The sequence below is a fragment of the Cryptomeria japonica genome, chromosome 10 (assembly GCF_030272615.1).
Source record: "Cryptomeria japonica chromosome 10, Sugi_1.0, whole genome shotgun sequence".
NCBI classification, from domain to species: Eukaryota; Viridiplantae; Streptophyta; class Pinopsida; order Cupressales; family Cupressaceae; genus Cryptomeria; species Cryptomeria japonica.
The window spans coordinates 514,041,512-514,055,893 of NC_081414.1; the positions used below are offsets into that span (position 1 = coordinate 514,041,512).

General features: G+C 32.2%; 1 long non-coding RNA gene across 1 annotated transcript; it reads left to right on the forward strand.

Annotated features, from left to right (window-relative positions):
- The first annotated feature begins 6,482 nt into the window (after positions 1 to 6,482).
- Positions 6,483 to 6,931, forward strand: LOC131068255 (uncharacterized). The gene is made up of 3 exons (XR_009111965.2): positions 6,483 to 6,571; positions 6,671 to 6,763; positions 6,850 to 6,931. It is a non-coding gene; the product is annotated as an uncharacterized LOC131068255 (long non-coding RNA).
- Positions 6,932 to 14,382: the final 7,451 nt, after the last annotated feature.

Sequence of the window (14,382 nt, forward strand, 5' to 3'; positions counted from 1 at the left end):
GCTCGCCACACCTCTGCCGGTCCGGATTTCCCTTTTTCCTGCGGATTCCGGTTCCGTTTTGACACTGCGTTTTGACGCCACCGAACTGCAAGTGATAAATATCATAAATGTTGCAACTGGGGACTCCTTTCCGCGCCGAATTTCGCTTCCATTGAAACTAAATGCATCCAACAACTGCAAAACTCCCGCCCGCTTGCAATATAACACTCGCCGAAATGATTTTTCTCATCTTCTTTCTCTACGTTTCGCCTTCGCTGTGTATGTTTTTTCAATATATCGTGACGCATAATCTTCTTCTTTCTCATGCAGCCGCTGTGTGTGTACAGGTTAGCCACGTTTTTCCCAAAAAAATTCTTGTTCTACATACCAATGCCAATATACCATTTTTTTTTGTGTAGGCAGCACAGAAGGGATTGATCAGAATTACAACAGTGAGCCACTAGTTTCTTCCCCATTCAAAATCACATTCTGGCCTCACTCATTAACAAGTAGGTGCAATGCATATCTATGTATGTATGTATGTATGTACATGTATATGTATATATGTATAAATATGCATATATATATGTATATGTATGTATATGTATATATATACATATATACATATACATATATATATATATATATATATATATATATATCTTCTAATCTTGTGGAATAGAAGATAAAGATACTTCAATGGATCTTTGTGTCTTTCTCTTTACGCTTGTTTGATAACTCTTTATTTTAAGTTTTATTTAGGTATTGTTGCTTATACCTAGTATGTTCTAAAAAAATCATTAAATGACACTCCTTCCTTTTCAAATGAATTAATAAGGTCTAATTATTTAGTAACTATATTTTTTACCTTATATACAATATATAAAATATCTCCATTATTTGAGAGATATTTTGGAATGTCATCTCTTATTCTAAAATCTTTTAATTGATAAGAAATTAATCTACAATATCACCTCTTCCTGACTTCAAAATTTTCATGCAAATTGGCCCAAAAGTCTTTCAATAAGGTCTCATGATTAGTGAAAATTGTGGGGTGAACCTTCTTCAACTTCTTAGCAATTTCAAAGAAACATTGTGGGTTAGACACATTTATCCAATTTCTAAAGATCCTCTTTCAATGATTTCAAGTCTACTTTGATGTACATATGCATATCTAGTATACTTTCATTCACACCTAGGGAAATACTTAAATCTAATTCCATCTTTTTCTTCCAAGTTATTTGTATAACATTTAGAGTTTTTAACCCATGTTTATTGTTAAAGAAGAGGTCAAGGTCTATCGATTGCATGATAAATTTTTCAAAATTTGTATAATTTGCATGCAACTCTTTGTGAATTTTCAAGAGATTCATTCTATTCTCATTAATTAATTCATTCTTGACTGACAAAAAATTTATACATTTTTCTACAAAATTGAGGTCTTCATCACACACACACACGCTATATATATATATATATATATATATATATATATATATATATATATATATATATATATATATATATATATATATGTACAAATATGTGTGTGTCTGTGTGTGTGTGTGTGTGTGTCTGTACATATATATATGTACGCATATACATATGTACATATATATATATATATATATATATATATATATATATATATATATGCATTCATACATATATACATATATATACATACATATATGTATGTATATGTATATATATGTATGTGTGTGTACATATGTGTAGATTTTGTCAAGCTTCTTAATAGTAAATCACGATTTTGTGAAATTTTGACCATGTCTTAATACTTGAGTTAAGAGCTCAAAGCCATCATTTTATCTTTTGGATAGTGATGAGCATCATCGAAGTAAACTCAATATTTGCACACCCAAAAAATGTTTCACTCTTCCTAAATGTCATACTTATATTCACACTTCCATAACACTTTTCTATTTTTGGATATAATTAAGATTTAATCAAATTTGGATTTCATATATATGAATGCTTAAGAATTTGTTTGCATGAAAATGTGAACAAATTTCAAACCACTAATTAATCACTTTTTAAATTATTTGTAGGCATTTGAAAACTAGTTCAAAGGACACGTAGTGGACCAAGATTTTTCCTCATATTGCACACCAAAATTCAGGTAAATTTGTCTAGAGTGTGTTTCTTGTTGTATAATATTTGTCAACAATCGTTAAACTAGATTAAATTTTGCATACTAACTTCTCTTTTAAATGTTCAAAATTTTGTACTGGATATAATAGTTTAGTTTTTTTAAAATTTTGATGTCTTATTTTGTATGTTTTCTTATTATATTTTGTCTCCTTTATAGTGTAAGTACTCAAAAAAATTAAAATATAAGAGAATCATTATTAGAGAATAAAAAGGTCATGTTTTTGTTTTCTTAGATTCAAATTATCTTGTTAAAGCTTAGGTGTCTGATTTCCAATATAGGTTTAGGTGTCTCAACCATGAGATGTGGCATTCTATTTTATTAATGATATGATGGTTTTCATATGATTTTGGTATTAGTAAAATATATTGTTGAGGATATTGATACAAATAAAATGGTATCAATGTAGTTGTTACTAGATATTTGAACAAGCTAGAGGGCCACTAACCATATTAATATTATCCAGAATGGGTAGAAAGAATAAATGGGAATCACTTATCAAGCTAGATGTGCAAGACATCTCCAACGAGGGAAATAATTTCTCAAGTGAAGACCTTGAATGGACACCAATTGGAGATGATAATAACCGACATATAGACTTATGTGCTGCTATCCCTTTTGAGAGACTCTCTCACTTTGTCCAAGGAGAAGGTTTATTGGATGACACTGAGACACAATTTGTAATTAAAAAGCATAAAGTGTACAATTTGACAGAACCTAATGACCACGCCACCAAGATGTATTTAAGGTTTGTTTAGATATAATAAATTAATTAAGCACATCACCTTTTATATTTGTCATTAATTATATCAATTAATATATATTTTGTACATGTATAAACAGTTATCATTGTGCTTATGGGCCTGAGGATAGAAGAAATAAACCTGAAAACAATCTTGAAAAAATGCAAAGGATACGAAGGTTTACTCAAAAAAGGGGTTGTCAAGCCCACTTTTATGTTAAGGTTATGTATGGTCGACCAAATGTTGCAATCATCACATATAATGAGTTTAGCCATCAAGATGCTAATGGTGAATTTTGTCATGGAAAGGATGACCCTTCTGGTGATCCAAGAAGTAGTGTTGCACCAAGATTATCAAATGAATGCAAATCATATATTGAATCCTTATTGTTGATGGGTGTGTCAATTGACACAATATGTGAACAACACTATTTGGATCGTGGTTTGACAAAGTTGATGAATAAGAGGGACACATGCTTGTTGAGGAAGGATGTATTGAATGCATGGAAAAGAGTACGCTCTCTTCGATCACAAAAAAATGAAGATGATGCAAAAAGTGTATGTTTGTGGCATGAAGAGGAGAAAGATAACTTCTTCTACTATAAAACACCAAACAATGAGGAAAATGTTCCATTTATCATAGGCATTCAAACACCATGGATGCGGGAGATGATGGTGAAACATTCACATAACTCAATTATTGCAATGGATTCCACATTTTCAACAAACAAATATGGGGTAAGTAGAACCATATTAATTGTATTTGTGGATCTTAATTTAGTTAGTGGTCTATTTTATCTAAAAAATTACTTATCAATGGTTTATTCATGTGTAGTATCAATTATATTCCTTGCTCGTATTTGATGAACAAGAGGCTGGTGTGCTTGTTGCATGGGCCATATCTTCAAGAAATAAAGTTGAAGATATAAATGAATGGTTGATGGAGGTTTACAAGAGAGGGAAACAAGATAAAGAAGATTGGCATGTCAATGCATTCATGACAGATGATGCTAGTGCAGAGATTGAAGCAATCAGGTTTTATTAGTCTTAGTTTATGTTTATGAGATTGTAATTTCTTAATATTTAGTTTATCAAAATTTATATTCCCTAATTTTCAACATTAACTAGTTTCAATTTAACAATTAATTTTGTTAAAATCCCACTTATAAACTTTGATGATGTAACTTGTAGGTTATCCTTTGATTGTCAAGTATTGTTATGCATTTGGCATGTACGTAGGGCATGGTTGAAGAATGTGTATAGGTAAGTCAATCTTTAATTAAAACATATGGTAAATTACACGCGTCAACTTCATAATTTGATCTTCTATTATGTAATCCAGGTATGTTAGTAATAAGGATGTTGCAACACATATATTTGATAGATTGGGTGAGATAATGTATGAAATAAGTGATGATCAAGGCATCACTACTCAATCGATCAAAAATTTTATGGAGGAATTCAAAGAAGAGAAGAAATTTATTGATTACTTTCAAAATACTTGGTGTCATGATGAGAGTCGTATTGGTAAGATAATCAAGTTATCAATTATTGTTTGTATACATTTTCATAATTTAAGTTGTTTTTTGTATATGCTAAGACTTCATTATGTTTGTTTGTATAGCAATGTGGGCAAAACATTTTCGAAACTTCTCTCATGCAAATCAAGAAACCAATGCTTCTATAGAGTCATACCACTCCCACATTAAGAGTCACTATTTAAGTGATCGTTCTAAGAAATGCACAAGGAGAATGGATTGGCTTATTCATACACTTCTTCATAGAGTAGAACCATTCTACAAAAATAAAAGATATTTGCAGTTATCTGGATTCCTCACAAACTTCAAAAAGGAAAGATATTACATAACTGCTCTAGAGAGATCAAAAAATATAGCAGATGCAGATTGTTTTCTATATGATCTCCTCCCTAACACATATAGGATAAGAAGCCAAACAATTCCAACAAAATGGTATTTTGTTAGGAAATTTGAACCAAATTTGCATGTGTGTGATTGTGATTGGGCAAAAAGAGGAAACACATGCAAACATGTGTTGAAGGTCTTAGATATTCTAAAAAGAAACAAACCAAATGAGCAAGACCAGGTTGTTGGTAAGTGTCATTTCATATTTAAGTTTAATATTTATATTTTTAATTATTATAATTTTTTTTCAATACTAACTAAATTAATCTTATTGAATTGTAGATGATGTTACTCCACTGGTTGATGATATTGATGAAGTTAGAGGGAATTCTAGTCATGAAATTGACATCATTGGTAATGTTGATATGATGTTTATAATTAAGTATAAAATGATTTTTTGATTCATATCATTGATTAATTCTTATTTCAATTGTAGATGGTTGCATACCCTCAGAAGATCAAGATGTGCATGGGGTTGTCGTTGGTGAAGCTCAAAGAACTGGTAATTCTTAAAAGCATCATTTTATAATGAAATATGCGTTGTTTTTAAATATTTTTTGACTTAATCACTATTATTTCTATTACAGATGGTTGGATATCATCTAATACTTCTAATGATGGATTTCAAAGTTCCATTGATTATTTAAATTCATTGCTCCAAAATTTACCGACCAGTGAAGATGAAAAAAACATTTTTAGTCAGTGTGTTGAGAGGTTTAGAAAAGATATCAATGCATCTCTTGCTTCATCTTCCAAATTTAGATCAATCCTTGGCTCAGAGAACATGTCTATTAGACGAATATCACCATGGTTTAGTCCAACCAAAATGCACAAACGTCATTCTATTCATCAAAGACGTAATGCCATATCTGAAAACTTAAATGAAAGAGTTGAGGAGCATGAAACTTTTCTATTCCCCTCTACAAGATGTAGAAAGCAAAAGAAAAAAAAGGTCACCAATCGCTCAGGCATAGCAATACAAGAAGAAAGAGATATTATCATGCAGCAAGGTGAGTACATTTATTCATAGGTATTTGAGTAATTCACATATCAATACTTCTTATTTTTATTTCATATGTTAAACATATGTTTATTATAGGTTTGAATGATCAAGAAAGTACTCGACGACGTCGATTGCCTTTCTCCATTGATCTAAACCAAATGCTAACAGATGAAATACAAGCTGTAGATAGTAAGTTAGTCAATATTAAACATTTTTATTAATTTTTATTGAAAAATACTCAATTCCTATCTCTAACCATTTTTTTGTACTTAATTAAACAAAAAGATACAATTTCTAGAGATCAACCATCAATGCTTAGTATTATTTCAGCTCAAACATTTCAACAAACTGTTGCAGGTAATTATGAATTTTAATATTGTTTAGATTAATTACGTAATGTGATTTTATACTTGAGCATTTTATCTAAGTTGATGTGTTACATGTGTACTTCAATGCAATTTCAGGTGATAAAGAAAAAGATCAACAACATATGCTGCCCTTTTCTATTGATCTTAACCAGACATCAATGACAATGGATGCAATACAAACTAGATATGGTCACAAAATTATTAAATAAAAACAATCAATTTTGTGTCTTTAGTTTGTAATTAATTTTATCTAAGCTGATGTGTTGAATGTTCTTGTTATTGCAGCATTAGAAGATCATCAAAAAAATCAAGAATATATGGTACCGATTTCTGTTGATCCTGAGAAGACAACAACAACAATAGTTGATGCCATGCAAGCTAGAGATGGTAATGAAATTGTGAAGTGAACTTCATTAATTTTCAGTCTTTAATATATAAATTAATTTTATACGTGATATATTAATGTGAATGTTATTGCAACTTTAGATGGCCAACAAAACTCTCAAAAAAACATGCAACCATTTTCTATTGATCTTAATCAAATGATGACAATAATGGACACAATGCAAAGCGGAAACGGTAAGTAAATTATGAAATGAACTTCAATCAAATTTGAGTCTTCAATTTGAAAATTAATCTTATAATGTCCTCATATGTATTTTCAGGTGTTGATGATATTCATATGGAGGATCATGATCAACACTTTTTTGGTTAATCACTATAGTGTATTATTCTCCAATGTATTAATTGTTAAGTACTTTAACTCTATTTTAAAATTAGAGCTTGGAGGGAGTGGATTGTGGAATTAAGATAAAGACATTATTTGTATATTGTACTTTTGAGTTAGACTACTATTGTATATGTGAAAAATTGGCTCATCCTTTTGTAAGCTTTTGTGAAATTTATGTGTAGTGACTTACTCACTTCCACAATGGTCACATTTATTATTATATATATAATACAAAGTTGCAATGATATATCTCCTATGCTTATATTTGACAACAAATTTGGTAGTGTGAGTTCTCTCATATTGTGACTATAACTGATATGAATGATATGTGCATTTCCAATGGATTTGATTTCCAATCATGGTGGTAGCTCTATCATGCTTTATATTTTCATTTCTATATTATATCTATTCATCATCTTGGTGTATTTATGTTGTCTCCCACTTCCCATTCAACATTGTCTCATCATTCAATCTATTGTATTCTGTAAGGGGTGGTATTTATATTTGAAGATTATCTAGGTATGAATTTTATTTATCTATGTTTGAAAAATGGACAATAAAGATATTTTAAAAATTAGGCATATAAATTATGAATAAAAAATTTATATATATAAATTAAAAAATAACCAATTTGTTAAAACTTCTTCTTATTCTTATTCTCTAACAAAAAATATTTGGCTCTTCCATATTTCAGCTATATTAATGATGTTGCTTACTAAATCTCATAAGGTCTTGAAAAGATTTCAAATTAGAGGACAAATTTAACATGTAGAAGGTGTAGATTCGTTTCACAAAGGTTAGAATTTCATTGTTTCCTACCACACTTATTTGAGCCTTCCTAGGGAATTTATTGATCCATTTGAAAGTTGATCATAAATGAAGTTTTCAAGGGTATAGGGGAATTTGACATTCAAACAATATCTATCTTTACATACGCATTTGACCTTTATAGGGGAAGTTGCTTTCATGTTTTGTAGGTTTCATATATTTTTGACACCTCATTGTGATGCACATTAATGTCTCTCTAACATATCTATGTTAGGGGATTTTTTTTTACTTGCAATTTATGCCAATATTTGTCTAAGGCCATGTACAAACACGTGGGAATAAATTTTTTTAAAAATGAATGTGCGAGAGTGCATTTTACCAAAAAGAAACAAAGTATAGTGTTATACTAAAGTATCGGACAAATACAAATCAATGACATGTTAAATAATACTGATAAAATTGAACCCAAAAGATCGTTTCGATGGTCTTGCTTCTCTTCTACAACATTATCCACCGTTCAATGAAAAACCGAGGTCATCTCTTTCAAATAAGATGCCTTCGACGTAATTATTAAAAGAGTTAAATTATAAATATCATTATTAATATATAATATCATTTAAAATATTGCAAGCGGGCGGGAGTTTTGCAGTTGTTGGATGCATTTAGTTTCAATGGAAGCGAAATTCGGCACGGAAAGGAGTCCGTAGTTGCAGCATTTATGATATTTATCACTTGCAGTTCGGTGGCATCAAAACGCAGTGTCAAAAGGGAACCGGAATCCGCAGGAAAAAGGGAAATCCGGACCGGCAGAGGTGTGGCGAGCGGTTTGAGGCGACGTCCTTTCACGGGCACCTTTCACGCAGGCGGGCAGACACGAACGCGGAGGGGCACGGACCGAGGAAGCACGGCTATCCAGGCAGTGCAAATTTTCCCCTGGATAGCCAGTGCCGTGATAAAATGATATACACGTTGGGCAAGGACACCAAGAAGATTTTATACCGATATATTGGGCAGTGGCGTGAACATGTTGCATTTAATGTGGCTAAACATTTGATTGTGCTTAAGCGTGTTTGGTGTCCTTCGACGGTGTGATTGTCACTTCCATCACCCAAAATGAAGCTCACAATTAGTTTTAGGTTTTCATTGTGCCTCTCGCTTTGTTTTTTGTGTTTCGATTTGGGAAAGATCTGTTTTTCAATATTTGTGTTTCCATTGTGTTTGTCACCTTGTTCTCTATGCTTCAATTTGGGAAAGTTCTCTCTTCGTTCTTTGTTTACATTTTGGTTTAGGACCACAAGCTTGTAGGTAAAATGTGTTGTTGGAGAAGCAAGGTAATTCTATCTTTCATGTTTTTTATGCATTGTTGTGGCTATGGAGACTTTCTAAGAATATTTGGTTTAAAGTTGATGGCTTAAAGGTTTTGTGGGTTATAAAATTTAAACAATCGTGGTGATAAAAAGTTATAAAATTAAATTTTGGGGTCTCATTGTTTGCATTTTTTCATTGTGTATCTCAATTACTATGTCACTTAATTAATTGAGGCTTTCATTGTCTATGTTTTCATTTTGTGTCTCAATTGCTCTATCACTTAATTAATTTAGAGGTTTTCATTCTCTGTGTTTTCACTGTGTGTTTCGGCTACTCTATCATTTAATTAATGTGGGGTTTTCAATGTTTGCACGTTTTCATTATATGTCTTAACTACTCTATCGCTTAATTAATTTAGAGGTTTTCATTATTTGCATTTTCATTGTGTGTCTCGGCTACTCTATCATTTAATTAATTTAGGGTTTTCATTCCTTGTCTCGGCTAGTCTATCACTTAATTAATTTAGGGTCTTTTATTGCATGTATTTTCATTTTGTGTGAGGTCTTTGTTGGTTCTCTATCTTCGTTTTGGTTTAGACTGACAAGCTTGCAGGTAAAATGTGTTGGTGGAGAAACAAGGTAATTCTATCTTTCATGTTTTGGATGCATTGTTGTGGTTGTGTGGATTTTGTAAGAATATTTGCTTTGTGCCTTTATATAGTTGATGGCTTGAGGGTTTTGTGGGTTATAAAATTACAAAAATCCTAGTGATAAAAATGTTACAAAATTATATTTTGGTGTTTCATTTTCTGCATTTTCATTGTGTGTGTTGGCTACTCTGTCTCTACCATCCGGGGAATCGAAGTTCGCAGTTAAATATGGCTTTCCATTGTGTGCATTTTCATCATGTCTCTCGCCTTGTTCTCTACATTTCAATTTGGAAAAGGTCTTTGCTGATTTTCTAATAAAATTACCATGTTTTTTTCTATGCTTAAATCAAAATGTCATTCATAAAGTGGAAACTGTGACATCTTCCTTACTTATTTTTTTTATGGTTTGCTCTTGTATTTTGTGTGGAATGTTTGTTGGTAACAGCTTTGGGAAAAAAATCTTCTTTGTTATTGTGACATAGAGCTTGCATTGTTCCAATTTTTAAACAAAATTTAATCGCTCTAGTTTAGAGAATACTTAGTGCTATGTCAACCACCACAAGCTCTGTAGGTGCTTTGCAACAACTTCCTATAGTCGATTCTGTAAGTTAATATATTGCCTTTCCTTGGATCTTGCAAGTTATTTTTAGGTTCTTCAAATATAATTATATGAACACGTGTGTGAATTTGTTTGTTTGTATGCTTATGCATATACACAGATAAATACATGTTAACCATACACAAATACATACATATAGTCATACTCATAAATGTATTAAGAAAAAAAAATCACATATTCTACCCTCTACTATCTTTGTAGGATGCATACCAATATGTTTTCTTTTGCAACAATAAGGAAAGCAATGCATAAATGTACGTGGGTATAGCTCTGTGTGTGTGTGTGTGTGTGTGTGTGTGTGTGTGTGTGTGTGTGTGTGTGTGTGAGAGAGAGAGAGAGAGAGAGAGAGAGAGAGAGAGAGAGAGTCTTTTTATTTTTATGCTTTTGCATATGCATAGATAAATACATGTTAGGCATACACATTCACAATGAAAACGTGCACATAGGCATATGCATACACACATACACATACATATAGCCATGTTCATATATGTATTTGAATCAAGAAAAAAAATGACAATGATGTATACATGTTTGGCTTTTATTGTGTGTGTCAGTTTCTCTTTGTATTATTAAGCAAACAAAAAAAAATGTGTCTCCCTTGTATACAAACAATATATTTATAAACATACATATACATACATACAAGCACATGTATGTTTGCTTGTGCAAGTGTCTGCCTTTTGGGAGATGTCAGAACTGTGGCCACTTTCTGATCAGTGTCCATTTTTAAGGCAATGGCATGTTCTATCGATGAAAGGCACACTGGGCAAGGATGCTAAACGTGTTTTCTACCGATGGGTTGGACGGTGATGGGGCTCCGCTAAGGAAAGCCATGCATATATGTATTTGTGTATAGCTATATGTGTGTGTGTGTGTAGATTTTTGTCTTGGAGCCGGTTCTATAAGTTGAAACATTGCTTTGTCTTGGTCTTGCAAGTCATTTATCAGCTCTTCAAATATAGCTATATGAATGTGTGTGAGTCTATTTGTTTGTATGCTTATACATACATATAGATATATACATGTTAGCCATACACAAATACATACATATACCCATGGTAATAAATCTATTGAAATCAAGAAAAAAAAACACAGTATGTCCTCTACTATCTTTGTAGGATGCATACCAATATGTTTTTTTTTGCAATGATAAGGAAAGTCATGCATTTATGTGTTCTGCTGGGCATAAAGGAAAGAATTTGCATGTGTATAGTTATATGTGTGTGTGAATATTTTTATTTTTTATGCTTCTGCATATACATAGATAAATACATGTTAGGCATTCACATTCACATGTACATAGCCATGCTTATAAGCATAGTGAAATAAAAAAGTTGAAACATGCACATAGGCATACACATACACACACATTTAGCCATGTTCGTATATGTGTCTGAAAGAACAAAAATAAAAGTGGACAAGTGTTGGCATTTGATCATTTGTACTAAACCGGTAATGTGTGTTTGCTTGATGCAACCGATATATGTTTGTTGTGCATAGAGATTAGATTTATGTATGATGACTATTTTGTATGTTGTCATTGATGGCAACTATGTTTCTTTGAGTCATCTTAGTCCTACAGTTCAACCGGCTAGATTTAACCAGTAAAGCAGAGACAATTTTTATCAGAACCGGTAGTTAGGACTTCAACCAGGAAATGACAGACAATGTTACATTCTGACAACCGATACATGAAAATCATGAAGATTGAGATGATGTGGTTTTTCAACAGCATTGAAGACTATCAGATGAAGATATGTTTGTGACCGCACATGTTGAACCGTTCAAGTGAACGAGATTTGTTTGACAAAACAGATTAGTTGATGGAGACCTAACCGGTAGTGATGAAAATCACTCAGATCAATAAAACGACACAGAATTGGATTTGTTATGTCGGTGGCCAACATAACTAAAGTATACAATGCAAGATTGTCTAGATGCATTGAACCTAGGGAATTGTAGTAAGGTTCTAGCCAACCTTATGATATTTTTAATTGTGTGATGAGGTATGATATATATATATATATATATATATATATATATATATATATATATATATATATATATATATATGAGCTTGATATGTGATGAGAGAATTTTGTATTTCTGATAATGCGAAGATCAGAGGAGTTGAGAGATGAAGTCTTTGTGATGTTGTAATGTTCTGAAGCGGATCTTATCAAACACAAAAGGTGTTATATTGAGATCATTTGTACTTGTTGTCTCCCTAACAGTTGCAGCAAGAAAATCATCTTACAATGTCACTCCTAACATGGTGTAGTCATATCCTAACAGTTATGATCATTAAATCCTCTAACCAAGTGACACATTAACTTGTGTTTGCAAATTCTCATCACTTGGGTAGCTCCTAACAGGGTTGTTCCTCGCGGGCCTTTTTGTAAAGCTCTTAACCATGCTTAGACACTTCTAACAGAGTGTGACCCTAACCAGGTGTTGTAGACCTTAACCAGTCAGATCTTTATACTGCAAATAGTGGATCTTGTGGGTACTAACTCCCACCATGGTTTTTCCCATTTGGGTTTTTCACGTATAAACTCTTGTGTCATGCGGTTTATGCTTTATGTGGTGATTGCATACTTGGTGCTATTTCTTACATGTCTATCGAGTTTTAAGTTGGTGAAATTGATATTTAGTTTTGTATTGTTTTTACTATCACTGATTCACCCCCCCCCCCTCTCAATTCCTTATAAGTTCATCAGACAAGGATGTATGCACATCTGGTTTTGATTGTGTGCATCAGTTTCTCTCTGCATTTTGAAGCAAAAATGAAAAAGGTTTGTCTCCCTTGTATACAAACACTATATTTAGTCGATAGGCTATCTATGCAGGCTTTTGCCCGTGAAAGTGTCAACCTTCTAGTAATCACCAGTCTTCCGCCACTTTGAAATCAGTCTCTACTTTTCAGCAACGACGTGTTTTGTTGATGACAAGCACACTAGGCAAGGACAATAAACACATTTTCCATCGATGTGTTGGACAGTGTTGAAGTGATGGAGTGACATATACACTGGTCATGGACACCATGCATATTACATGTTGATGTGTTGGGCGGTGACATGAACATGTTGTATTTAATGTGGCTACAAATTTGTCTACCCTTGAGCGTGTTTGGTATCCTTCACCACTGTTTGCATTTTCATTGTGCCTAGCTTTATGGACATATATACCTATGTATACATATACATTTGTATATCTAAATTTAGACATATAACTAATATATATGTATTACTAAAGATTCAACTGGCGTTAAGCATGTTTAGTGCCCTTGGTCATTGTGTCAATCCCTTCCACCCCTAGAAAATTAAAAATAAAAATAAATATATATATATATACACATATATATATATGTGTGTATATATATATGTATATATATATGTGTGTGTATATATGTGTGTGTGTGTGTGTGTGTGTGTGTGTGTGTGTGTGTGTGTGTGTGTGTGTGTGTGTGTGTGTGTGTGTGTGTGTGTGTAAACATACAAGTAACATATATGTATTTCCAAATATGTGGTTGTCCTTAAGCGTGTTTGGTGCCCTTGGCCATTGTCTTTGTCCCTTCCATCCCCAAAAATGATGTTCACAATTAATTTTGGTTTTGCATTGTCTGCATTTTCATTGTGGCTATACTTATGGACATATATATCTATGTATACATATACATATGTATATGTATATTTAGACATATATATGTTGTGAATTTCCATTGTCTTTGTTGATTTTTTGTTAGCGTCTTGAAGTGGAAATCTAAAGAGTGTTGGTTAATAGATTTTGTTCCCTTTTAAAAATATAACAAATTGACTCCTAGCCCTAGACCAGGGAACAAACTATTAACAACAGTTGAAGAAGTTGCATATGTTTTCAAACTTTCCTTTGAATTTTAGAGGTACAACTCCCTCTTATGATGTAAATTTGGGGTTTTTCAGGGTATGCTTTTAACTAGAAAGCAGAAAAGGTGAAACTTTTGACTAGAAAGTTCTAAAGGGAAAGTAATTGACCACAAAGGTAATGAAACATTTTTTTCAATCAACCATCAACTAGCCATTGTCATACAGTACTCATGCAAAGACGAACATCATACAACAGTGGACATTAGAGGGAAACAA